We start from the raw sequence: 26,887 nt of genomic DNA on the forward strand, positions 1-26,887 counted from the left end.
GATCTTTTTTAATACACCTCCTAGAGTAATGAAAATAAAGACAAAAATAAACAAATGGGATCTAATTAAATTTAAAAGCTTTTGCACAGCAAAGGAAACCATAAACAATACAATAAGACAACCCTCAGAATGGGAGAAAATATTTGCAAATGAAGCAACCAGCAAAGGATTAATCTCCAAAATATACAAACAGCTCATGCAGCTCAATATCAAAAAAACAAACAGCCCAATTAAAAAATGGGCAGAAGATCTAAATAGACATTTCTCCAACAAAGACATAAGATGGCCAAAAAGCACATGAAAAGATGCTCAACATCACTAATTATTAGAGAAATGCAAATCAGAACTACAGTGAGGTATCACCTCACACTGGTCAGAATGGCCATCGTCAAAAAATCTACAAACAGTAGAGATGCTGGAGAGAGTGCGGAAAAAAGGAAACACTTTTACACTGTTTGTTGATGGGAATATAAATTGGTACAACTTGTATGGAGAACAGTATGGAGGTTCCTTAAGAAACTAAAAATAGAACTACCATGTGACCCAGCATTCCCACTCCTGGGCATACACCCAGAGAAAACCGTAATTCAAAAACATACATGCACCCCAATATTCACTGCAGCACTATTTACAACAGTCAGGACATGGAAGCAACTTAAATGTCCAACAGAGGAATGGATAAAGAAGATGTGGTACATTTATACAATGGAATATTACTCAGCCATAAAAAAGAACAAAATAATGCCATTTGCAGCAACATGGATGGACCTAGAAATTGTCATACTGAGTGAAGTAAGTCAGATGCAGAAAGACAAGTATCATGTGATATCACTTATATGTGGAATCTAAAAAAAGGGTACAAATGAACTTATTTACAGAACAGAAGTAGAGTCACAGATGTAGAAAACAAATTTATGGTTACCAGGACATAAGGGGGGGATGGATAAATTGGGAAATTAGGATTGACATACACACTATTATATATAAAATAGATAACTAATAAGAACTTGCCGTATAGCGCAGGGAACTCTACTCAGTACTCTGTAATGGTGTATATGGGAAAAGAATCTAAAAAAAAAAAAAAAGTGGATATATGTATGTGTATACTGATTCACTTCGCTATACACCTGAAACTAGCAACATTGTAAATCTTACAATGTTACTATACTTCAAAAAAAATTGAAAAAATAAAGTTCTACAACTCTTAAGAAGAATATCAACACAACTAAAGGAAAATTGGTAAAGGATATCAATATGTTTATATTAAGTTTTTAATTCAAAATATACCATAAATATATGTAAATATGTTCAATTTCAGAGTTAAGAAAAATAAAAGTAACAACTAGAAAAAAAAAATTAAAGAGGTCCTTAAACCATCACTTCTCTGTAGCCCATCTATGGGGCATTAAGATGTTCTATAGATGATCTACTGCTGTGAGAATGGTTAGATTAAAACACCAAAGATAGTATTTTTCACACAAGAAGCCAGGAGGATGTTTTTCCTTTAGAAACAAAAGAGTTTTAACATAATTCTAATGCAGATAAGTGTCTTTAAGAAAGAATACCTGGAAGAGGGAAGTGGAGATTTCTCTCGATTGTTAGTGTATAAAATATACACTACCTATAGACATGTCTGACCTCTCCAGGCCTGAGGCATACATTATATTTAAAAGTATTTTGACTTATGCCTCAAAGTAAATGAGTACCAGTCTCCCTATCTAAGGGTACTTATTGTTTGGGGCCTGTGCATTGTGTACAAGCATTTGTGCTGCCTCTTCTTGACTTTTATTTTCATGGCTGGTAGAAGAGAACTGCTTCAACTTCTTCTCCTTAAAACCAGGCCCCAGCCCTACCCCAAATTCCACATTCCAGCTGAGCTGATCTATTGTAAATACTGAATGTTTTGTGTCCTCTCTCATAGCCTTTTTGCACCTTTGCCCGCAGAGAGTCCTCTCCACTCCTTTGTTTGCTGTTTCCTCTCCTTAGGACAGTCTCCCACCCATGGAAGCCCATGATCTAATTCCTGTCCACACTTCAAGACCTGATTTAGCTGGAAACTGCTATAGAAGCCATCCCCAGCCCTTCCAGACTGAGTTGTTTCCTTTTATCAGTGCTCCTGGAGAACCTGTGCAGAACTGTCCATTCACTTCTTGTTTTTCTCCCTTTTAACAGTGTCACTCTTGATGACAGGGCCAGTGTCTGATTCATTATCATACCTCCAGCAATACAAAAGCAAGGAGGCAGGCAGCATGGAGAAAGAGCTAAGATTTTGGAGTTGTTGAGGCTGTAGAGTTTAGAATTAGTGTTACTTTAGGCAAGTTTAGAGAGATTTCTCTATGACTTGGTTTCATAATCTGTAAAACAGATATAATACTGTCTACTTTGCAGCATTCTTAATAAGTACTCAAATATGTACTTGGTGCCATTTTTAAGCACTTTACATGCATCATCTCATTTATTCCTCAGCACAATCCAATGAGGTAGGTAGTGTTATTATTCATATTCTATAGTTAAGGCAACTGAAACATATCACTAGAAAGATTAAGTAACTTACCCACAAATACCTGGCTAATAAGGGCATAGCCCGGATTTGAACCTGGGCTGTCTGACTCCAGAACACTTATAAGCTCTGTACTGCATTTCACTTTCTTTCATAACTTCTGGAGTGTGGTTCAAGTAACTGGATTGAGTTGCCAATTCTACTAGATAACATAAGGGTTGTATTTGAGGATCTTCATCTGCATGTATTTTCAGCTTTCAGAAAGTCTCACAAGGCAGTACTTCTGCTTTCTATTTAGAGTATATTTAAAGTAAATTGTATAGATTCAAAAACTATTGTAATAAGGACAAGTCTTTCTTAAAATGTGTTTTCAAGGTATGTTATTCCAATTTAAAGAGCAATATTAAATATTTAGAATAATTACAGATTCTTGCCTTAACCTGTAAGTCTTTCTCATAGGCCTTAATACATAAACATATCAAATTCTTGCTTCACTTCTGGTCTGACCTTGGTACTAAATGCTCTCATGTGAGATATTACCTCCCTAGGCTTCCAAAGCATCCTAGTGTGTCTAGGAGGCCCCAACCTTACTCAGACAGGAAGCCAAATCCCTCCGCTTTCAGCCCTCTTTATTCCCTTCGTCAATATATTTTTTCTAAAAATCTATGTCCACAGTTGTTTGTTCTTATTTCTGTTTGCAGAAAAAGGTTATCTCCCAACAGATCTACAGATAAGAGATTAAACAAACTCTGCTAAGAATCAAAACTCCTCTTAACATTAAAATTCTCAGTTCTAAACAGTCCCTCTTCTATTTCAAAACATAGCAATTCAACTTTTCTTGAAGGGATCAGAGAGTTGTGGTGGGTCTTGAATGTGCAGTGTTTAGACTTCATCCTGTAGTCACTAGAAAGCTACTGATGATACAGAAGCATGGTATAAAATGCTTTATGAAGATCTAGCTGGCAGGTTTCAGGAGGGATTTAGAAGAGAGTTAAGAGAATTGAGACTGCAAGGGAACAGATAGTTGCAATATTGCAGATGTAAGGTGTTCTCACTTGGGGAGGGGCAGAGAGAACGCAGAGGGCTGCTTTTGAAAAAGAATATGAGGCAAGAATCCATGCACTGTCTGATAAAGGATAAAGGAATCCAGGGGAAGACGGAACAGGAAGAGCAAGGGGTTTCTCTGTTGTAAAACCAAAGAAAGGATGATACAAACAGAGATGGGGAGAGCTGATTTGGGCAGCAGGTATGGGAAGTAGTTTAGGGTGCTAGACAGGAGACGAGGAGGAGGATGAGTAATTCAACTACAGACTGTTTCATGTAAGGGCATTACATATGCATCTTATATGTTACATATAAGATTCTTTTTGAGTTGAAAATTAATATATTCTAAAAACCCCAAAGTCTTATTCTTTTTTTTTTCAAATATTTTTTTTTTTTTGACGTGGACCATTTTTTAAAGTCTTTATTGAATTTGTTACAATATTGCTTCTGTTTTATCCTGTGGTGTTTGTTTTGGCTGTGAGGCATGTGGGATCCTAGTTCCCTGACCAGGATCGATCCTGCACCCCCTGCATTGGAAGGCGAAGTCTTAACCACTGGACTGCCAGGGAAGTCCCCCACCCTGAAAGTCTTATTCTTAAATTCTGTTTCTCCTAAGTAATTTCCAAATCATAAAAAACACGAGTCATTATTTTTTTAAAAATAGGACATCTAATTTAGTCATATAAGAAAACTGAAAATGCTTTTTGAATATCCAGCAAATATTGAGACACTTAGCATAACACTTCTTTCTAGAAATGACATGTTTAACAAATGATCCCTCAAATGCTCCATTTGCCTTAAAATAGTCCTTTCAAAGTATGTTCTCTGCCTAGGGAATGAATGAATGAATGAATAAGAATATATAGCTAGTGGGCAGTTATTTTTAAACTTGTATAAAGGTGATCAAAAATAAAGATGTCAACTTTGGAGCTATCCACATATTAGTGACAATTCGTCAAGAAAAACTCTGAGGGAGTGAGAACCAATACAGAAGAGCACAGGGTCTAGGAATATATCTTGTATTACAGCCAAATTTAAGGTATAGAGAGAAGAGTGAGAACCAAGGAAGAAGGTTGGGTAGTGTCACAGAAATGAGAGGGTGCAAAGAATAAAGGGTGGACTATGGTGGTAAATGCAATAGAACAGGGTTCCCCAATCCCTGGGCCACGGACTGATAACAGTCCGTGGCCTGTTAGGAAATGGGCAGCACAGTAGGAGGTGAGCGCTGGTGAGCGAGCAAAGCTTCATCTGTATTTACAGCCGCTCCCCATTGCTTGCATTATTGCCTGAGCTCCGCCTCCTGTCAGATCAGTGGTGGCATCAGATTCTCATAGGAGTGTGGACCCTACTGTGAACTGTGCATGCGAGGGATCTAGATTGCACACTCCTCATGAGAATCTAATGCCTGATGATCTGAGGTGGAGCTGAGGCTGTGATGCTAGCACTGAGGAGCAGCTGCAAATACAGATTATCATTAGCAGAGAGGTTTAACTGCACAGAGACCATAATAAATCAATTGCTTGCAGACTCATATCAAAACCCTATCAGTGAGGGGACTTCCCTGGTGGCGCAGTGGACTCCACGCTCCCAATGCAGGGGGCCCAGGTTTGATCCCTGGTCAGGGAACTAGATCCCACATGCATGCTGCAACTAGGAGTTCACATGCCACAACTAAGGAGGCTGCCTGCCGCAACTAAGACCCCAAGCAACCAAATAAATAAATATTTAAAAAAAAAAACAAAACCCTATCAGTCAGTGGCAAGTGAAAACAAGCTCAGGGCTCCCACTGATTCTGCATAATGGTGAGTTGTGTAATTATTTCATTATATATTACAATGTAATAATAATAGAAATAAAGTGCACAATAAATGTAATGCACTGGAATCATCCCGAAACCATCCCCCGCCCCAATCTGTCCGTGGAAAAATTGTCTTCCACGAAACTGGTCCCTGGTGCCAAAAAGGTTGGTGACTGCTGCGATAGAAGATCTGGGAGGAGGAGGGCTAGAAAAAATTGCTGTGTGTGCATTCTAGTGGAAAAGCCAGTGAGTAGGAGAGGATGGAAACTGTGCTAAAAACAACACTGGATATAGGCATAAAGAAAGTGTGTGACACAGTTGGGCTTTTGGCATTTGTTCCACACCCACAATTATAACGTTGGTTTGATTCACAAATGCAGGTAATTGCAGATCAGCCCTCACCTTCATTCTGCACCCTGATGATATATATAGTTTGCTTAAATTCTCAGTGCAGCTGACCATGTATCATTGTGCCAATCACAATTCAGTAACCTTTCTTTATTTGCCAGGTATTGTTTGAGTTTGAAAAAATAAAATCAAGTGACGCAAGTAGCTTTTCAGTGGCCGTATTGTTTGCCAAAGCTATGATTGGATAAGGTCCAGTAATACCTTTAGGATAGGTCCAGTAAAAAGGCAATGTGTATTTTATACCAACAAACACATGAAGGGATGCTCAACATCACTAATCATTAGAGAAATGCAAATCAAAACTACAGTGAGATGTCATCTCACACTAGTCAGAATGGCCATCATCAAAAAATCTACAAACAGTAAATGCTGGAGAGGGTGTGGAGAAAAGAGAACCCTCTTGCACTGTTGGTGGGAATATAAATTGATACAGCCACTATGGAGAACAGTATGGAGGTTCCTTAAAAAACTAAAAGTAGAACTACCATATGACCCAGCAATCCCACTACTGGGCATACACCCTGAGAAAACCATAATTCAAAAAGAGTCATGTACCACAATGTTCATTGCAGCTCTATTTACAATAGCCAGGACATGGAAGCAACCTAAGTGTCCATCGACAGATGAATGGATAAAGAAGATGTGGCACATATATACAATGGAATATTACTCAGCCATAAAAAGAAACGAAATTGAGTTATTTATAATGAGGTGGATGGAACTAGAGACTTTCATACAGAGTGAAGTAAGTCAGAAAGAGGAAAACAAATACCGTATGCTAACACAAATATATGGAATCTAAAAAAAAAAAGGTTCTGAAGAACCTAGGGGCAGAACAGGAATAAAGATGCAGATGTAGAGAATGGACTTGAGGACACAGGGAGGTGGAAGCATAAGCTGGGACGAAGTGAGAGAGTGGCATGGACTCATATACACTACCAAATGTAAAATAGATAGCTAGTGGGAAGGAGCCGCATAGCACAGGGAGATCAGCTCAGTGCTTTGTGTCCACGTAGAGGGGTGGGATAGAGAGGGTGGGAGGGAGACGCAAGAGGGAGGAGATATGGGGATATATGTATATGTATAGCTGATTCATTTTGTTATACAGCAGAAACTAGCACACCCTTGTAAAGCAATTATACTCCAATAAAGATATTTTTTTAAAAAGGCAATGTGTATTTTGAAAGAAACTCCTAGAAAAACCATATGATTTCATAGCTTTAATTGACCTTAGAAATCAGAGCCCAGTCCTTCATTTACCGTGAGAAAAATTTAACGCCAAAGGAGGTCAAATGACCTGCCCAAGCTCACCAAACCTAGTTATTGGCAAAGCTAGAACCAGAAAGCAAGTGTAATTCTTTTTCCCAGTGCCCTCATTTTATAAGCCATGCCACCTTCACATGAATTCACAGAACCCCCAGTTGCCAACAGTTTTAGCTCTAACATAGTCTAAAAATACCTTTTTTCTGTATATACCAATCTAGTTACAATATGCAAGTACCTTTAGTGTCTGAGATGTTCTGAAATGAACATTTTCTGTATTCCAAACTGAGTGTTGGTAAGGAAAATTTTAATCAAATATTTAACATCAGGTGTTTAAAACAAATTAGTTCAGTTGAACAACTTCCCAGACTTTATCTGCCTGTTGTTCAGTTTCACTGGTTAGAAACTAGAAAACACTTTACCTTTCCCATGAGGACTTTGAAATGACTTTAATGATTAATACAATTCACATTTAAGAATGAATATTTTTTTTAATACACATCATTTTACAGTGAGACAGTATATGTAACATTAGCTCAAGTTCTTGCTAGGGACCCTCTCCATCTTTGTCCTTGACAAGTAAAACAATTCCCTAAAGACATTAATAACATGTGACAATTTTTTAACTGCTTTGTAAACTGTGGCAGCCACTAAGTCATCCCATGCACAGATGCTTACTGCTAATGGCAGGAACACTATCTGATGTGGGTTTGGTTTTCATCAGTATTTACAGTTCAGATTTCATTTTATTTTTCACAAGACCATTTCAGTTCAGTTCCAGCTAACATTTAACAACACCTTAGCAAAACAACCGAAATTTGATCCAATACATATCCACAACCCCCCCCCCCCCACACACACACACTACAGTCCTTTTGCAAATGTTGGATACCTGCAGATAAAAGAAAATAGTCACCCAATACTCGTTATATTCTTGAAGATTCATCTCTCAGGCCTATCTGAACAGAAGGAAGTCCCACATAAGTGTTATAGTAACAAAGAAGACAGTTTAGAATAAGAGCTAATTTGTTTTCCAGTTATTTTTAGGACTCCTAAGATTTTCAGCAGTTCACTGCTTAGGTGGTTATGAGGTTACATAGGCCAAGAGAACATGCAGAAGAGCCAGGTAGGTTCTGGCAGATACCATCATTCGAGAGCTTCGGGTAGGCCAGGGGAGGTAGAAACAGGCTGGGAGGGGCACAAGGTTGTTATACATTAGGCTGGAGTCCAGGGAAGTCAGGTAAGGCCAAGCACAGGTGGCAAGAGCCATGGTTCTAGGTAATCAAGACCCAGAGTCCGGGAAGTCAGAGCAAGTTGAAAAGAAAGGTTCTGGAGAACAAGTAATAGTTTGTTCTTCCTGCTATGTGTGGCCGTCAGAGGTCCCTGATTATTGATTGCCACTAGAAAGAGGTCAGAAGTCTGCTCAGAAACTCTGCTTCTCCCTGAGGTAGAGGAGCCAGGATTACTTAGTGCACAGAATTTTGCCATGTTAGACCACAGATTACTGGCTTCCCTCTTTCAAACTATACTGGTAGCCTTGAAAGGAAGTTACTGACTATATATAACTGTCATATTCTTGATACGCCAGTCACAGCTAACAAGATTTAAATCTGTGATATGTATACATATTACAAGGAAATAAAAATAATGAAATCACAGTATAGTTGGTAGGTGAGTCCATCATTTCACAAGTTGTGTTATCTTGGGCAGGTTATGTAACCTTGTTGATTCTCATTTTCTTCACTTATAACTCAAGATTTAATGCCATACAATATACCAAACACTAATCAAACTAAAACACTAATCTCTGGGCCATAGTCAATACTTGATATAAATTACTTCCATTAATTCACTTATTCTTTTGTTAGCCACCGGATACTTACAAGGACCTTACTATGGGCCATTCTGGATTCTAGATTCTGGAAAGAGGGTGGTGAGCCAGCAAGATGTCCTTGTCCTCAGGCAGCGTGCAAGCTCGCCCCCTCCCTCTGTTTATCTACATAGGACAATTACCCACTTTCTTCTTTGCAGAGTAATAACATATTTGAGAACATGGTAGTAAAGAAACCTACAAATAGCCATGATCCATGGTGTAGATCACTTAAAATATCAGAAAAATACCTTGTCTCATTTCAAATTCTGACAAATCAGATCATGGCAGATTAAATTCACTACTTCAAGTTATCCAAGACTATTAAATACAGTGTTAAACCTCAGTGGTTCACATATGTGTATTTGCAATATCTGCTCAAACGTCTGATTCATTTTATTAAGAACTACTTTACTGCATTTTTTTTTTCTTTTTTTGCGGTACGCGGGCCTCTCACTGTTGTGGCCTCTCCCGCTGCGGAGCACAGGCTCCGGACGCGCAGGCCCAGCGGCCATGGCTCACGGGCCCAGCCCCTCCGCAGCATGTGGGATCTTCCCAGACCGGGGCACGAACCCGCGTCCCCTGCATCGGCAGGTGGACTCTCAACCACTGCGCCACCAGGGAAGCCCTACTTTACTGCATTTTATATACCTTGGTGGATTCTCCTATTACCTAGAAGCAAGTTTTTGACTATTCCATTTGTGAAATACAGACGCTAGCTGAAAAATTGCCTCTCAGAAAAATTAAAAGCCACATTCACATACAAAAAGTAATCTTTTCTTATTCACATGCTTCATTTTGTTGAATATCTCCTTTCACTATCCCCATACCACAAAAGTAAATATAGTGAGGGCTTCAGTATTTTTTGTTCAAAAGACTAAAGATTGAGCTTCAACTCTCTCTATGGCTTAAGATATTCAGCAGCTCATGAGGTTAAAGGGCTGTGAAATTTTAAGAAAATCCCTTCCAAAGTGCATACAAGAGGAGCAAGGGGGCTCAAGGTAAGAGGTTGTGAAGATACCAAAAGGGTTGGAGGTTGGAGGATGGGTGAGGGGAACCTAACTGAAGGGGGCTTCTCACATCAGTCCCCTGCTGGGCTCTGTTCAGCAAGAGATAATCCTCCTCATTTTCCCTAGGGCAGAGCTGTACAGTAGGGAGTGAGATGAAGTTGATCCTTCAGTACATGGATGAGAGAAATGACAGCTTTCTAGGCCTTTCTGAAAGGGGCTTCAATCTCATTATTTTATAACGTATCATTATTTGTTTGAAGTATTTAGATGTCCACAGTCCATTAATTGTTCTAGTGTACACAATGACAAGTATGTATTGTCATGTATTGTAATACAATCAAGTATTGTTCATCCTTTCAGATCATCCATAAGGTTATATCTCTCCCTCGATACCTGAGTATATGTCAAATTTTCTATATCTTTAAAAGATATATAGGCATCAGAGCTTGGTGTACACACACACACACACACACACACACAAATATATATACACACAGTATGGCTCTTTGACTCAGGCAAGAAGGGCATCTGTTCTGTGCCTTCTGTTTCAGAGAATCTCTCTGCCCTTCCTCTGACTACAGCCCTTTGCACAAGACAAAGAATCCAAGAACTAAATGATTGTGCCTACCCAGAGCCTGAACCATGCCCCTATGCCTTCTCTGGTTACCTGGAATTCCAGACTTCTCCACCCAAAAGGCCCTGAGCCTGCTTCAGCTTCTTCCCTAGTCCCTAGGCATGGATTGTTCTGCACCCCTAGGCCCAAGGGAGGCCCAAGAGGCAGCTGTTTGCTATGGATCTGATATGGATGTGTGAATAGATGTGGCCACCTGCATCCTCTTGAGACCTCTCACCTTGTGGGATGGAGCTGGGGATGGGAAGAGAAGGGTGGGGGAGCTGGGCTGTGGGCTGTAGACCAGGCTTTTCCAGGATCTCCACTTTTTAAACATGAAGCTCCAAGGTTATCAAAGAGTTTTAAATTTTAACTTTGTCTGAAGACGTATTTTTAAGGTGGGAGAAAAGAACATACTTTATTTGAAGATACTATGCTTTATAACTTGATGTGTTGTATATGGGCCTTTATTTGTACTATTCTTCAAGTCCCACAAATGTTAGGGGAAGGGACTGTATATACATACATACACATATATTAGAGTTAATTTTCTCTAACATTTCTGGTATGCAAATTTCCAAGAGGATCACAAAAAAAATCTCTAAACTTTATAAGGTGTGCTTCAGACTGTGACTTCATAGTGAGTCCACATTACTTTGGATTGCTTTTCCCAACATGTCTCAGCAAAACATTATACAACCTGACTAAACAAAGCCTCATTCCCACACAGCTCCACCTTCCTTACTTGGCAAAGATGTAATCTGGTAACACCCTTTAAAGACCATCATTCCAGCCACATTCAAAGGAACTAGCCATTAGGACTCAAAACAACATTTGTTTCATTTTGTTTTTTAACTTGAATTCTATATCTAACCACTGGGCAGGTAAAAACAATGAAAAAAAATATCTCTAAAGGAATGACATACTTTAAACTTTTCTTCCCACTCATTCTCTCCTGTTTTTTTTTTTAATCAAAGCTTTTCAAATTAAAGAAACAAAACTAAGAAACCAAAATAGAAACAAAGTTGAACCCCATGGGATCATTCTGATATTTATCTCCCTAATACTTCCAGGCCATAATAATAATACATTTGTAAATATTTACTGAGAACCCTCTACAGCCCTAGGGTATGCTCCTAGCTGATGGTAGTCAAGGGATGTATGCATAACACAGTGTGGAAAATACGGCATAAGAAATGCTAGGCAATCTTCAATAAGCGGTGCTGGGAAAACTGGACAGCTACATGTAAAAGAATGAAATTAGAACACTCTCTAACGCCATACACAAAAATAAACTCAAAATGGATTAAAGACCTAAATGTAAAGCCAGACACTATAAAACTCTTAGAGGAAAACAGGCAGAACACTCTATGACATAAATCCCAACAAAATCCTTTTTGACCCACCTCCTAGAGAAATGGAAATAAAAACAAAAATAAACAAATGGGACCTTATGAAACTTAAAAGCTTTTGCACAGCAAAGGAAACCATAAACAAGACCAAAAGACAACCCTCAGAATGGGAGAAAATATTTGCAAATGAAGCAATTGACAAAGGATTAATCTCCAAAATTTGCAAGCAGCTCAATATCCAAAAAACAAACAACCCAATCCAAAAATGGGCAGAAGACCTAAATAGAAATTTCTCCAAAGAAGATATACAGACTGCCAACAAACACATGAAAGAATGCTCAACATCATTAATCATTAGACAAATGCAAATCAAAACTACAGTGAGATGTCATCTCACACCAGTCAGAATGGCCATCATCAAAAAATCTACAAACAATAAAAGCTGGAGAGGGTGTGGAGAAAAGGGAACCCTCCTGCACTGTTGGTAGGAATGTAAATTGATACAGCCACTATGGAGAACAGTATGGAGGTTCCTTACAAAACTAAAAATAGAACTACCATACAACCCAGCAATCCCACTACTGGGCATATACCCTGAGAAAACCATAATTCAAAAGGAGTCATGTACCACAATGTTCATTGCAGCTCTATTTACAATAGCCAGGACATGGAAGCAACCTAAGTGTCCATCGACAGATGAATGGATAAAGAAGATGTGGCACATATATACAATGGAATATTACTCAGCCATAAAAAGAAATGAAATTGAGTCATTTGTAGTGAGGCGGATGGACCTAGAGTCTGTCATACAGAGTGAAGTAAGTCAGAAAGAGAAAAACAAATACTGTATGCTAACACATATATATGGAATCTAAAAAAAAAAAAAAAATGGTCATGAAGAACCTAGGGGCAGGACGGGAATAAAGATGCAGACCTACTAGAGAATGGACTTGAGGACATGAGGAGGGGGAAGGATAAGCTGGGACAAAGTGAGAGAGTAGCATGTACATATATACACTACCAAATGTAAAACCGATAGGTAGTGGTAAGCAGCCATGTAGTACAGGGAGATCAGCTCAGTGCTTTGTGTCCACCTAGAGGGGTGAGATAGGGAGGGTGGGAGGGAGGGAGATGCAAGAGGGAGGAGATATGGGGATATATGTATATGTATGGCTGATTCACTTTGTTATAAAGCAGAAACTAACACACCATTGTAAAGTAATTATACTCCAATAAAGATGTTTACAAAAAAAGACTGCTTGATTCCAATTTTATTTTATATTAGGCCATATTTTTCTTTAAAAATAAAATGTACATGTTATTTGCCAGTTGGAAAAAAACCTAAAAAACAACAAACAAACAAAAAGAAATGCTAGGCAAGGGGAAAGAGTTTTAATGTGAGTTAAGGGACAGAAAGGATTATTTTACCTTAGTCAGTGGGTAGGAATTGAATATATTTGGTGAAAAGGCAAAAGGGCATTTCATAATTGCATTTTAATTTAGGGCATTCTGGAATATTCTGAGTTTAAATATTGAAAATATCAAAGCACCTTGCTTTCACATATCCAGGCCACTTAAGATTTACCAACTGCCTAAAGTAATCCGAAACAGAGATCATGAACAAAGGGAAGGAGGAACAGAGAAAGGTGGGGCATTGATTTTCAGGGTATTACTGTCAAAAAGTGATGACTTTTTAAGAAAAGTACTGTCTGTAAAATGCATTGAAATTTTCATGGCAAATGTATCTTCTCTTTGGTTATTGATATTCAGTGGTGTACAGGCAACAACATCTGATTTCCTAACAGTAACTCCAGTGAGTTATTAAATTACTATAGCCATATGTGGCATAAGTGACGAATTGACCCCATGATACACACCCGGTGTGTCATAGCTGATGACGCTCAAGGTAGGCTATGCATAAGCCATAAGATTCCTCAACATACAGCTCCTTGGAATTAAGTCACCCTGGTGGCATTCACTACATTCCATATTGTCAGAAAACAAGCATACAGGCATAGTCATAAATTACTGAGGCCTAATTTTAATTATTCAAACCATTTAATTATTAACCATTTAATTATTCAAACCATTTTCAAGTCGTAGTGAAAGTTCTGAATCACAAATATGGTCCACAGATTACAATTTGGGAAATATCACTGTAGGCATTCAGTTAAGTTTGCTGAATTGGACTGAAGTTGCAACATCAGAAATCGTGCTTCAGCAAGGATGCAAAATGTAATGCAGGAAAATGTTTGGGGTTTTTTGTTGTTTTGTTTAAATTTATCTAATTTTGAAACATCCAAACTGAATCTTCTTAGGTATGGTACAATATATAATCAATTATGGCAAAATGGTTTTAGAAGAGAAACTATGGTGAAATTGGAATGTGTACAGAAATTATGCTGTTGGCGTTAGAATTACAGAGGGAGGGAGAAAATTTGAGCTGAGCGAAGCATGTCCCATCTCAGGTCGCTGCACTTGCTCTTACCGCTGCATGGAACACTCGTCCTTAGGATATCGGCCATAGATAGTTTGATGCAGCCTTCCAGTTTCTGACTAAATGTTGCCTTCATCAAAGAGATCGCTGACTACTCTATACAGACTGGCAACACTTTTGCATCACTCTTCACCCTCTTCCTCTGGCTGTTATTTTCTTCTTAACATGTATCAACATCCATACCTCACATATTTTTTTTTTTGGTTTCTGTTTGTTTGTTTGCTTCTTCTCTCTAGAATATGTTCTTCGAGGACAAGGAATATGTTTTGTTTATTACTATATTCCCAGCATTATATCCATGACACATAGGTACTCAAAAAACTTCTTGAGGAAATAAATGGATGAATTGCTAGCTCTTTGTAGGTCAAGATTAATTACATGTAGCAGTTCCCACTATTAAATATGGTAAATCAGTATTTAAATATAGTAAATTATATATTTACTTTAGGGAAGAGAAATGCATCCAAATACATGAAATATTCAACAGAACAAAACTCACAAAATACTCAAAAGCAAGAAGAGATAAACAGTATATACAAATCTACAGAACCAAATACTGATACCTGAAGTCTCTCAGAGTTGAATTTGCTTACTAGGTTACTCAGTAACAAATGACTAACAGAACTGTTAACTCAACAGCTTCCTAGCATATGGTTTAAAAGTATATGCAATTTCAACAAATGGTGCTGAGATAACTGGATACCTACATGAAAAAGAATGAAGTTAGACACCCACTTCATACCATATACAAACATTAATCAAAAATGGATCCTAGACCTAAAGTTAAAAGCTAAAATTATAAAACTCTTAGAAAAAAAACATAAAAGCAAACCTTTGTAACCTTAGCTTAAGCAATATTTTCTTGGATATGATTCCAAAAGAGTAAGCAACAAAAGAAAAAATAGACAAATTAGACCTCCTCAAAATTAAAAAATTTTGTGCTTCAAAAGAAGCTGACAAAAACGTGAAGAGACAACCCACAGAGTGGGAGAAAATATTTGTAAATCATATATCTGACAAACAATTTATATCTAGAATATATAAATAACTCTTAAAACTCAATAATAATAAAAACAAATAACACAATAAGAAATGGTCAAAGGATGTGAATATACATTTCTCCAGGGAAGATATACAAATGGCCAATAAGCTCATGAAAAGATGATCAACATCAATGGTCCTTAGGGAAAGGCAAATCAAAACCATAATGAGATACTACTTCATACCCACCAGATGGCAATAACAAGGGTTGGCAAAGATGCAGAGAAATTGGAATGCTCATACTTGCTGATGGGAATATAAACTGCTGTAGCCACTTTGGAAATAGTTTGGCAGTTTCTCAAAATGTTAAACATAGAATTACCATATGACCAACAATTCTACAGCAAGGTATACAAGCAAGAGAATTGAAAACATATATCCACACAAAAATGTGTACACTAATGTTCATAGCAGCATTATTCGCAATAGACAAAAAGTGGAAACAACCCAAATGTCCATCAACCGATGAATGGATAAACAATGGTGGCACATCCATATAATGGAATATTATTTGGCAACAAAAAGGAATGAAGTACTGATACATGCTACAACATGGAGGAATATTGAAAACATTATGCTAGGTGAAGGATGCCATTCACAAAAGGTCACATGATGTATGATTCAATTTGTACAGAAAGTCCAGAATAGACAAATCTGTAGAGCCAGAAAATAGATTGTTACCTAGTGCTAGGTTGAGGTAATGGGGGTGGGAATAGGGAATGACTGCTGATGTGTACAGCGTTTCTTTTGGGGATGATGAGAATGTTTGAAAATTAGATAGGGGTGTTGGTCACACAGCTCAGAATATACTAAAAGTTACTCAACTGTACACTTTAAATAGGGTGAATTTTATGGCATGTAAATTATATCTAAATAAATCTATTTTAAAAATACATATGGACAATTCAAGTATGTAGGAATCACAGCTGGATAGCAAAATATCCCATTTGGTACACTGAGGTTGTGCTACATAATAGAGTAATACAAAGTAGCATGAACCCCTCTCCTGAGGGGTGCAGATTATACAAAGGCAATAGAATTCTTCCCTTCAGGGCCAGTTCTATTCATAAGCAGAGCAAGAACCTTGGGTTTAAGAGGTATTCAAAGCCCATTTGCTCAGATTTTCTCCTTAGCTTGTTGCTTCAGGGTCTGAAATGCCTTTTATAGGTCATCCCGTGGTATTAGTCATGAATGACCTTATTCAAATAGAAACACTGTATGTGGAAATGCATAGTACATTAACTTATTAACACTAATAAGAATAAGCTTATGAACTAACTTAGCCAGGCGTTTCAGTAAGGCCCTAAAGGAATGAAATGTTAATCAAAATCGAAGGGAAGAGAAAAAGATTTGGTACCTGGCACACTGCCCCAAGTAGGAACTTCAGAAGTAAAATCTGAGAAACATAGATGCAAAATGTGTCATGGCACTAAATACTAATGTTTTGGTATATCATAATTTACCCACCTTGCCTTACCTTTCCTGCCATGTAAATCAACTTTGGCCATATAGGCTAGATTTATACAATTTTACTCTTTGGTTCTTTAAGCTTTAGTAGGTAAGTGGTAAATCTAGGATTATAAATCATAATCCTTGGCAGTGAAAAGCCACTGAAGTATTTTTAAGAAAGGGAGTGTCATGATCAGGTGTTTTAGAAATATCTGGCTGCAACGTGAACAGGTGTGGAAACAAGACTGGATGTAGGGAGATAGTGTAGGGATCATCAACCCACCAAAATGGTATGCGGATTACTTCAAAATGAAAACGTCTGCAGAAAGTAATCTTATCAGGACTTCCCTTATCTGACTAAAGCAGGGCTTTGTGAGAGTCAGCTGCCCCAAACCCAGTCTCTGGGGAAGCCTCTAGTCAGGAAGGTGACTGGCCTTAGGCATTGGGACATTCCAGAAAACTGTATGCACAAGCCTCATCAGAACCTTCCATCCTTTGAATTCCTAAATTCATCCACCCCCCTTCATTAAGCTTGTATATAAACCCTTACTCCTAGCTGTTTGGGGAGCCACTTCATACGGGGTCCTCTCACTTGTATGTGAAAATTAACTTTTCTCCTGTTAATCCATCTGTCATCAATTAACTTGTAGGCTCCCAACCACTTGGACTTAAGTTGGTAGAGGATAAGTTTCTCCTCCCAACAATGGATTAGGAGGCTGCTGAACTAATACTGGTGAAAAGACAATGCTGTGTTGGATAAGGGTAGCAGTAGAAGTAAGAGAGATGTTTCCAGCAGAATCAACAGGGCTTGGGATTTGGTTATGGTCAGGAGGGAATAGGAAGAACATGGGAATGAATCCTAGGTTTCTTCCCAGGGCCCTTCAAAAACTTAATACCTTGCTGGCTGAATGGCCTTTAAAATGTAGAGTGTGCTACAAAACTTGTGTGTGTGGGGGTGGTTGGGCAGCTCAAAGGCAGGTAACAGAATTCCTCATGGAGGGTTCCCTGGTGGCGCAGTGGTTAAGAATCTGCCTGCCAATGCAGGGGACACAGGTTCAATCCCTGGTCCGGGAAGATTCCACATGCCGCGGAGCAACTAAGCCCATTCTCCACAACTACTGAGCCTGCTCTCTAGAGCCCGTTGGGCCACAACTGCTGAGCCCGCATGCCACAACTACTGAAGCCTGCATGCCTAAAGCCCGTGACCCGCAACAAGAGAAGCCACTGCAATGAGAAGCCCGTGCACTGCAACGAAGAGTAGCCCCCGCTCACCACAGCTAGAGAAAACCTGCACACAGCAACGAAGACCCAACGCAGCCAAAAATAAATAAATAAAATAAATAAATGTATTTTAAAAAAAAGGAATTCCTCATGGAGAAAAATGTCTTATTTAGCAAAAGCATTTTGGTGAGCCATCTTTGATTCTGCATTTGGGGCTTGTCTAAAATGAGCTAAAAATTGGACAAAGAAAACATCGCCTGCATAATAAAGTAAGAAGAATGTTTTGCTTTAGCCAGAGATGGATGAATCAAGTGTTCCAAAACCAGGAAAAGCAATGGAGGATAATAGGAGGTAGGGAAGATGGCTGCAAGACATTAGGAGCTAGGTCCTGAGAAAAGGTGCTGGTTAGTGGCAAATACTGCCAGTGAACAGAGATGTCTGATGTTCAGTTTCACATTATTTGCCATGCTGTGCTGTGATATAATACCCTTGTATCCCAAGATATCCACCCAAACCTTTAACCCAACTGCCTGGTGTGATTGTGTTTCAGGGAAATAAATGAAAACACATGTTTTACATTTGTGTTTATGCAAAATGGATAGAAGAGGATAGCCATAGGAGGAAGGATGTGAAAGAGATAATTCAGCATTAGTAGGAACTGAAAATAAAGAGTAAAGTGGGGAGGATGAACCCCCTGACCTTTGCCACATCTAATGGGAAGTAGGGTGGGAAGCAGGGGTGGCAGCAAAACAAAAAAAAGAAGAAAATTATGTTTCACACTATATGTGAGACCCAGAGAAGGGGCAAAAGCGGGACCATTTCCAGTTAGCTATTGTAGGCAACTGAGCAAAGGGGGTGACTAGGGCCACCAGGCTGCTGATACATGGATAAATAGCTAAATGAGAACCTTTTAAATTATCTTTTTAGAAATCTAACTTCTAAATTTCCTCATTCTTCATTTCTATGCAAAAATAAAAGTACTTATCTATTTGTGAATGTAGGTTATCTTGGACACACAACTAATGGTTCCGAGTATTAAAAGAGCTGTTATCTATATAACATATGAGACGTACCAATTAAGTGGAAGAGCTGAGTGTTGGAACACAAAAGATAATATTGTCTGGAGTAGAAAATAATATTGGACAGTTTTTAATCTTATGACTCAGTGCTTCAGCGAGATATAGGTTTTTCTTAATGAATACTTTTGAACCAATGAAAATGTCTAAATTCCAGTATAAAACTAGTGCCTTCTTACCTGGAATATCTACTAAGTCAGTGAAATGTATTTTGAAGAAAAATATATTGAATGTCTTATATAATGTTTTAAAGTTTATTTTCTTATTGTTTCAATTATTCTCTGGAGAGGCCTTCTTGAAGCAAGGCAGTTTAGAAAAATATTATGTACCTGGGAATTATCCTCACAAGTTAATCTTTTAAAAATCATGTCCTTCATTCATGATTTTCTTTTGGCTGCGTTGGGTCTTCGTTGCTGTGCACGGGCCTTCTCTAGTTGCCGCGAGCAGGGGCTACTCTTCATTGCGGTGCGCAGGCTTCTCATCGCGGTGGCTTCTCTTTGCAGAGCACGGGCTCTAGGCGTGTGGGCTTCAGTAGATGTGGCACGTGGGCTCAGTAGTTGTGGCTTGTGGGCTCTAGAGTGCAGGCTCAGTAGTTGTGGCGCACAGGCTTAGTTGCTCCGCAGCATGTGGGATCTTCCTGGACCAGGGCTTGAACCCGTGTCCCCTGCATTGGCAGGCGGATTCTTAACCACTGTTCCACCAGGAAAGTCCCTCATTCATGATTTTCATGGAGACATTATTGCACTTAACAAATTACTGGCTCTCTCTGTTGTTTCCATCAGGAACTCTAATGAAAAATAGATTGTTTTCTCCTCCTGTTGAGATCAGTGCAATCTGTAGTAGAGTACTTTTCATTTTCAAAGAAGATCTAATAGAATATATTGAAAACACACTGGAAAATGAGGGTTTTTTAAAGTTGAAAGTCACAGGTTCTTGGTTCTCTGAGTTTGTATATTCTACCAATAAAAGGTATAAAACTATTTACATTATTTTGATTTTGTAATATGGATCAATTTTTAAACTTTGAATAAATCAGGTTTTATAAATTCTGTGGAAATTTTTTAATTAAATTTATTTACTTTTTCAGCAGTGATAGAAAAATAAAAACATAAGCATTGTAGTTGGTCACCGGCTCTTCTTGCAGCTATTATCTCTCCATGCACAATTATTTGCAGTGTTTGGTAACACTCAATGGTGTCACTGAGCTAACCTAACCTTAATCAGCCTGACATACTAAGCAAGTGACAGTTAAAATGAAGTATTTTTTAATCTTTGAAAGATTTAACTTGTCGCCAAGGCTGGTTCCTAACGTAATCTAATAGAACAGCTATGCTCCTAGATCTTGCACATGAAACCAAGTCTACTTTGGCACTTCGGCAGTAGGCTGTCCACAACTTTTAAGTAAGATTCACTGTCTCTAAGATTTGTGATGGCAGAAAATTTTTGCAATAGCTCCACAAAATGGGAAGTGGACAAAATGTTTCTGTTTTTGGAAATAACAATTCAGGAAATGAAACATAACTAGTCCTTTTATTTTAGCTCCTTTCCCCAGTATGTTAATTAAATTGTGTAACCAAAATTGGATATTTTATTATTATTATTAGAGCTCTCCAGTAATTTTCTCATAGTTTTAGTTTTCTCTGCCATTTGAGGAAATCTCAAGAAGAGCAATAGGAGGTTTGTTAATAACATATTCTTCTCCCCTCTGACCCTCAGAGCCATAGATAAAGAGTTGGATTCTAAAAGTCTATTTGCATGTGGAATGGAATCATTAAAAGTAAATTTTTAGCAGTATTTTCTATCTGGAGTAAAAGTATTTTGAACTTTTTTGGAGGATTTCAGCAAAGGAGTATTAGAAAGAAATATTGGCCATTTGCAGGAGTAAGCACATTTATCACAAAACTTGGGGGGAAAAATTATATTTTATTAATTAGAAGGAAGATGTCAATACTAATGTGAACTATTAAATTCAGTTAGCTGTTATTTCCTAAGAAACTAACACATGATATGTTATTCAGTATTCTAAAATACAACAGGTTTCAAGTCTTGAAATTAGTCAAAAATGGGAAAAATAAAAGATTGTAGCTTAAAATCTCTCACCCCTTCAGCTTCTAAAACCTTGTGCAAAACTTGACAATTAACATACCTAATAAAGTTCTGAGTCTCTAACTTCAGCCATTTGCAGCATTTGTAGGAGTGAGAGAAATGAGAAAAAATTCCTCACGCGTTTCCCTCCCACTGTCCTTTCTTCGTGATAAAGGTCACAATTTTGCTTTATGATAGATTGGGTTATAGACTGTTGGAGCTAAAAGAGACTCTTTCAGTCATCTAGATTCACGTTCTTATTTTATACAGAAGAGGAAACTGAGACCCAGAGAATTTAAATGACTTGCCCAAGGTCACAAAGCTAAAAATAATGGGATAAGAGCTAGAAAATATAGAGCAGGGAAGAGTTTTCCCCGTAAATTATTTTTTGTGGTTGTTAGTTCAAATACGTTAGCCCTGTAAGAGATTAATTCAGGTGAGCCTGCTAAAAATACTTATTGTTTCTCAAGATAACAGAGATAGAAAAAAAATACTGAGAGGAATGAAAAGGGAAGTGGTCCATAGAACAAGTGAGACACAGCATATGTGCTTTGGTTTTAAGCCTTTGGGCCAAAATCACACTTACAATCTTAGTAACCAAAAAGAATCTTGTTCCTGGAATGCTTGTAGAGACCTGAATTACTCATAAGCTTCTTAGGAAAGAATTCACCCTTTGTTTGATATTGCAATGATTCTTGATCAGAAAGGCAAGCAAGCCTCTTTTATTGTTATAAGCCTAGTCATACTGCAATTGCCAGTGTAACGATTTCCTTGGAAAACTTTTGACTAAAGAACCATCTGTTTTGAATGATTTTAGTATGGATTAGATGATCCCATGAGGTGTCTCCCTGCTCTACCATTCTTTCCCTATTGGTGCCAGGGCAACAAACCTCACATACTTGTATCGGGAGTTAGAGTAGCCAGAAATGATAGAATTTCTAGTTGTAGACTTACTCAACTGAGGAAATAACCATGGAAAGTTTATTCCAAAGTATTGCCAGAGTCATTATTCTAAAAGGTTTAACTGAGGAGGGCTCAAATGCCAATATTCAGGACAAAACAACTCCAATGAAGTCAATGGCTTTGGAACAAATATTTGGACCATTTGATAACTTAAGTGACAAGTCTAGCTTCTGGTTTTCCTTCTACCCAATTCCTTCTCCCCTCATCCCCCCAAAGTAAATCTGTTACTGCCAGAGGATAAAAATTCTTTTCTAATCTACTTTCACAGGTAGGAGACTGACCAAAAGCTCCATGGGGTCTTAATTAAAGTTTTCCATTTTGCTAAAAGATAAGAAAGAAGCACTCTACCTTTATTTCTGAAGTCTCTAGGAACAACTTTAGCCTGATATTGTATTAAAATACAATATTCAAAATAATATCTGGCAATTTTCTTGACATTCCTGAGGCATACTTGAAATAAGTGATGCCAAAAGGAGCTAAAAGTGGTGAAGGAAATTACAAAAGTGTTTGACTATCATCCAAAAGTTTCTAACAGAGGAAAATTTCCATCCACCCCACAATCATCTTAAGGCTTTGTACCAAAGAATGCTAAAGATTTTAACTGGCTGGCAAAATACATAGCAGGTGGCAAAATATTTTTGACTTGGTAGCTAAAACATTTTCTTTTTCTTTATATACTTGACCATTTTATAAATAACAATAATTAGAAAACAATAAAAAAATCAGGAATAGGAAACTATATTCAATATCCTGTGATAAACCATAATGGAAAAGAATATGAAAAAGAATGTGTGTGTGTGTGTGTGTGTGTGTATATATATATATATATATATATATATATATATATATAACTGAATCACTTAGCTGTATAGCAGAAATTAACACAACATTGTAAATCAACTATACTTGAATAAAATAAAATTTTAAAAAATCAGGAATAATTTATATATAATGAAGTCCTCTATTTGAAAACAGCAAGGTTCTTCAATCTTTTATAGCAAATAGAAACTCTTCAGTGCTCAAGTATTTGATTCTCTGGTCTCCCCTTGTGTCTCCCTGCCCCCACTGAAATACTGTGAACAACCTTTCATGCTTATTCTTATGAATCAACATGAAATTTGACAACACTTTCCCTTCCTCATTTCAGATATGACTCATTGCTCTTGGTGTAATCCCCAAGGACCAGAAGCTCTACTTTAAAGTAAGTAACAAAAGAAGCACCTTTAATTCAACCTGGTTTACCCAGAGAACTCTAATGGTTATTATTCACTGCCTTCTTAAGTGTGCATTATAAAGCTGAGTGCTTGAAGTGTCCTCTCTCCAGCTTTCCCTGGGGAAACCAATGCAGAAAAGCTGGAGAGGTAACCTGACTGATAAGTCTTAGACTTGAAGTTTATCAGCAGTTCTACTTAACCATCCATTATCTCTAGGATGCTATTGGATTTTAGCTTTGGGAGCATTTAATTTATTTTCAAGATTTTGGATCATCTTCCCTTCAGACCACTCTGACTTTGCATACAAAAAGTAATAGATATGAGCTTCTTAAAAGCCTTTCTAATTTAAAGCTTGACCCCTTTTCTGCTGTGTGATAACCACTACCCCACCCGCCAGTCTCTCTCAGACTTAGAAAGTGCTGTGGAGCTCAATTCACTACAGAAATCTTAAATCATCTAGAAAAGCCTGTGGTCTTTCAAACAATACTCAAATAAGAAGGAAAAAATAATATGGCGCTCTAAGTAAAATTCTACTTACCCTTACTTGAAAATAGGAAAAACTAAATAAAAAGCTGAGGCCCCTTTACTTTTCCAAATCCTAGAAACATCTAGTGCTGAGAGGAATTGTTTCTTGGTTTAGAAGATGAGAAGAATTGAAGTTAAACAATGATCCTTTTTCCATTTCTTTAAAAAAAAAAAAAAAAGGCCGGCAGAGGCAAAAGCTCTGTTGGACAAATTGTTTCAGCAGATGTTCATTGTCCCAGGGAGAAAACAGCCCCTACTTTGCAGCTTAGCACTTGCAAATTTAGAAACTTAAATATTTTTAACTTGAAATGGTCCATGTGGTATGAGTGAGATGTAAGTATTAAAATCATTCCTATGAGCAAGTGGTTACATTTTACTATTAGGTCCATAGAATGCTGACAACTGGTGTTATATCATGATATGGTGATGCAACAATTGTCACCCACCTGCACTTCCAAGCTTCTATAGTTTTTCCCCCCAATCATTTACAATAGCACCCTGGAAGAATATTAATAATTGTACTAACATTTAGAGAGTACTTATGATGTATTAGTTACTCATAATTATCCTGTGATATAAGTACTGTTAGGATGCCTATTTTAAAATGTGGAAACCAAGACTCACAAAGATTAACTTATCTAAATCACAGAGCCAAGAAGTGGTGGCGATGGCATTCGAATGTAGGCAGCTTGACTCTAAGACAGGGGTAGTCAAACTTTTTCTGTAGAGGGCCAGATAATAAATATTGTAGGCTTTTCAAGCCATAACACCTATGTTGCAACTACTAAACTCTGTTTTTGCAGAATAGCAGCCTAAGACAACATGTAAATGAGTGAGCATGGGTTATTCCAAGAAAACTTTATTTATGGACCCTGAAATTTGAATTTCATATAATTTTTATGTGTCACAAAGTATTATCCTTCTTTGAATTTTTTTTCAACTGTTTAAAAATGTAAAAACAATTCTTACCCTGTGGGCTGACAAAACCACAAGACAGTCTGGATTTGGCCCACAGACTAGTTTGTTGATCCGTGCATAAAGCTCTTAAGGACTATTTTTCTAGTAGTGTCTTTTTATAATTTTTTTAAAACATCTAATAGAACTATATTTACATTCTAGCATTATCAAGTTATGTCAGACTTTATCATATAAAATTATATTTTGGGAAATAAGATTTGCTTTTATATTATATGTATTAGATTGGAACATAAGAAATTTGCCAGTATTAGACTGTTTGACCTATAAAAGTGACAATTTTATATGTTTCAGCATAATATTTATAAATGTCTGTTGTCTTAGGAGGTAACTCTTATTTTATTAGACCAATAAAGCGTATTGTGACCAGGAAAACATAAACAATTCAAGCATCAGATGTGTGACAAACTAGATGATTGTTAAGGTTCCTTTAGAATCTTTTCTATGAATTGAATTATGATAGTCTAGGAGTTGCAAAGAAAGGGGAACATCATATTACCAAATAGTTTCTCTGTGACAAGTACTAAACTGTAATATCTCATTTAGTTTCCATAATGACACTACAAGATAAGTGTTTTTACCGAGTTTATGGTTGAGACAATCTAGGTTCTTGCCCGCATTCAGCACATTTATAGATGGCAAAGCCTGGACTTGGACAAAGATGAAAAGAGGCCTTTTTGTTTCGCTCACACAACAAAGGTAATTTCGCTGTAATCTGTCAGTACCACTAAGACTTTTGAGATTAAAATTTTTTTTTAATTTTTTTCAAATTTATTGCTAGAAAACTAGTTGTAAGGCATAATATTAGAATTTCTCTCATTTTCAGTAAACTCCAGAAAATATACTCACATAATTTTTAAACATTTTTTGTCGCTACAGTTATATTGTTTCTTTGGAATTTTTTTATACTAATAACCTCCTACTTAGGTATGATCTCTATTTTTAAATAGAAGAGCAGAAGAAGGTGAGAATCATAGCTTTTGGTAAACAGAAATTTCATAAGCTAACTGATTACTTAAAACTGATAACTTTACAAAGTCTGAGAATTTTAGAGCATCAAATCCCTTTTTTCACATTTTAACATATTAGCAGAACTTTTAACTCCTATATATACTAAGAAAACAATTCTGTGTACACTAAAAAAAAAAGCATTCGGGAAGGAAAGAAACTACAAAGTAAAATCAAAAGAAATATCTGGATCAGAATATTAAAATTATAATACCTTGCTTCATTTATGCTTCTCATTCCTTATCCAAAGAAGAAACCAATAACTTCATCAGTGGCTATTGAGGAATAAACTATGACATAGGTAAGAAATTCTGAAGAATTCACCAGGTATAGAAATATCTACCCAAGAAAATGAATTACTCTGAGTTATGGTTACACTGGAAAGATACATTATAGCTCTTTATCTTTTATCCTTTTTCTTCTTTTCTTTTCCCTTTTTTCTTGGCATAGCAAATAAAATAAATTTCAGGCCTGACTAGCCTCTTTCCACTCACAATTTTCCATCTTTACTTTTATGCCTTTTTTTCCTAAATGCCAGATTGACTTTTCTTACTAACATTATTTCAACTCATCAAACATTATATTTCCCTTCATTCAAAATTTACTTCAAAAGTCAGTCTTCTCTAGAATATACATCAAGCAAGTTGAAAACAGAGATATCTGCCAGAAAGTGAAATTCAAAAATTAATGAAAAGGTTCTTGGCAGTCCCCAAGAAGCAGAGGGTTTACATGGAAAAAAAAAAAAAAAAGTATGACCAAACTTTTGCAACTATTTATATAGTTATAATGCATCAGATTCTGTTATTTTGTTTTGAACATGTAATAGACCAGGATCAAAAATGGTTGAAGAAAGGGGGATTTTGGATCTTCTGATTTCCACTAGAATGTAATCACAACAAAAATGGGATTTTTATTTTATTCATTACTGAATTCCTAACTAAAACAGTTTCTGGAACATGATAGGTGCTCAATAAATAT

The 26,887-nt window shown here is 37.2% G+C and overlaps 1 long non-coding RNA gene across 1 annotated transcript in view; it reads left to right on the forward strand.

Annotated features, from left to right (window-relative positions):
• The window catches only part of LOC309825299, a 73,410-nt gene that overhangs the window by 28,354 nt on the left and 18,169 nt on the right, over nucleotides 1-26,887 (forward strand). The window contains exon 2 of the long non-coding RNA XR_014297017.1: nucleotides 23,335-23,388. This is a non-coding gene — a long non-coding RNA (uncharacterized lncRNA). The remainder of the gene's footprint in view (nucleotides 1-23,334; nucleotides 23,389-26,887) is intronic.

The sequence above is a fragment of the Grampus griseus genome (genome assembly GCF_964374135.1).
Source record: "Grampus griseus genome assembly, chromosome: 7".
Classification (NCBI taxonomy): Eukaryota; Metazoa; Chordata; class Mammalia; order Artiodactyla; family Delphinidae; genus Grampus; species Grampus griseus.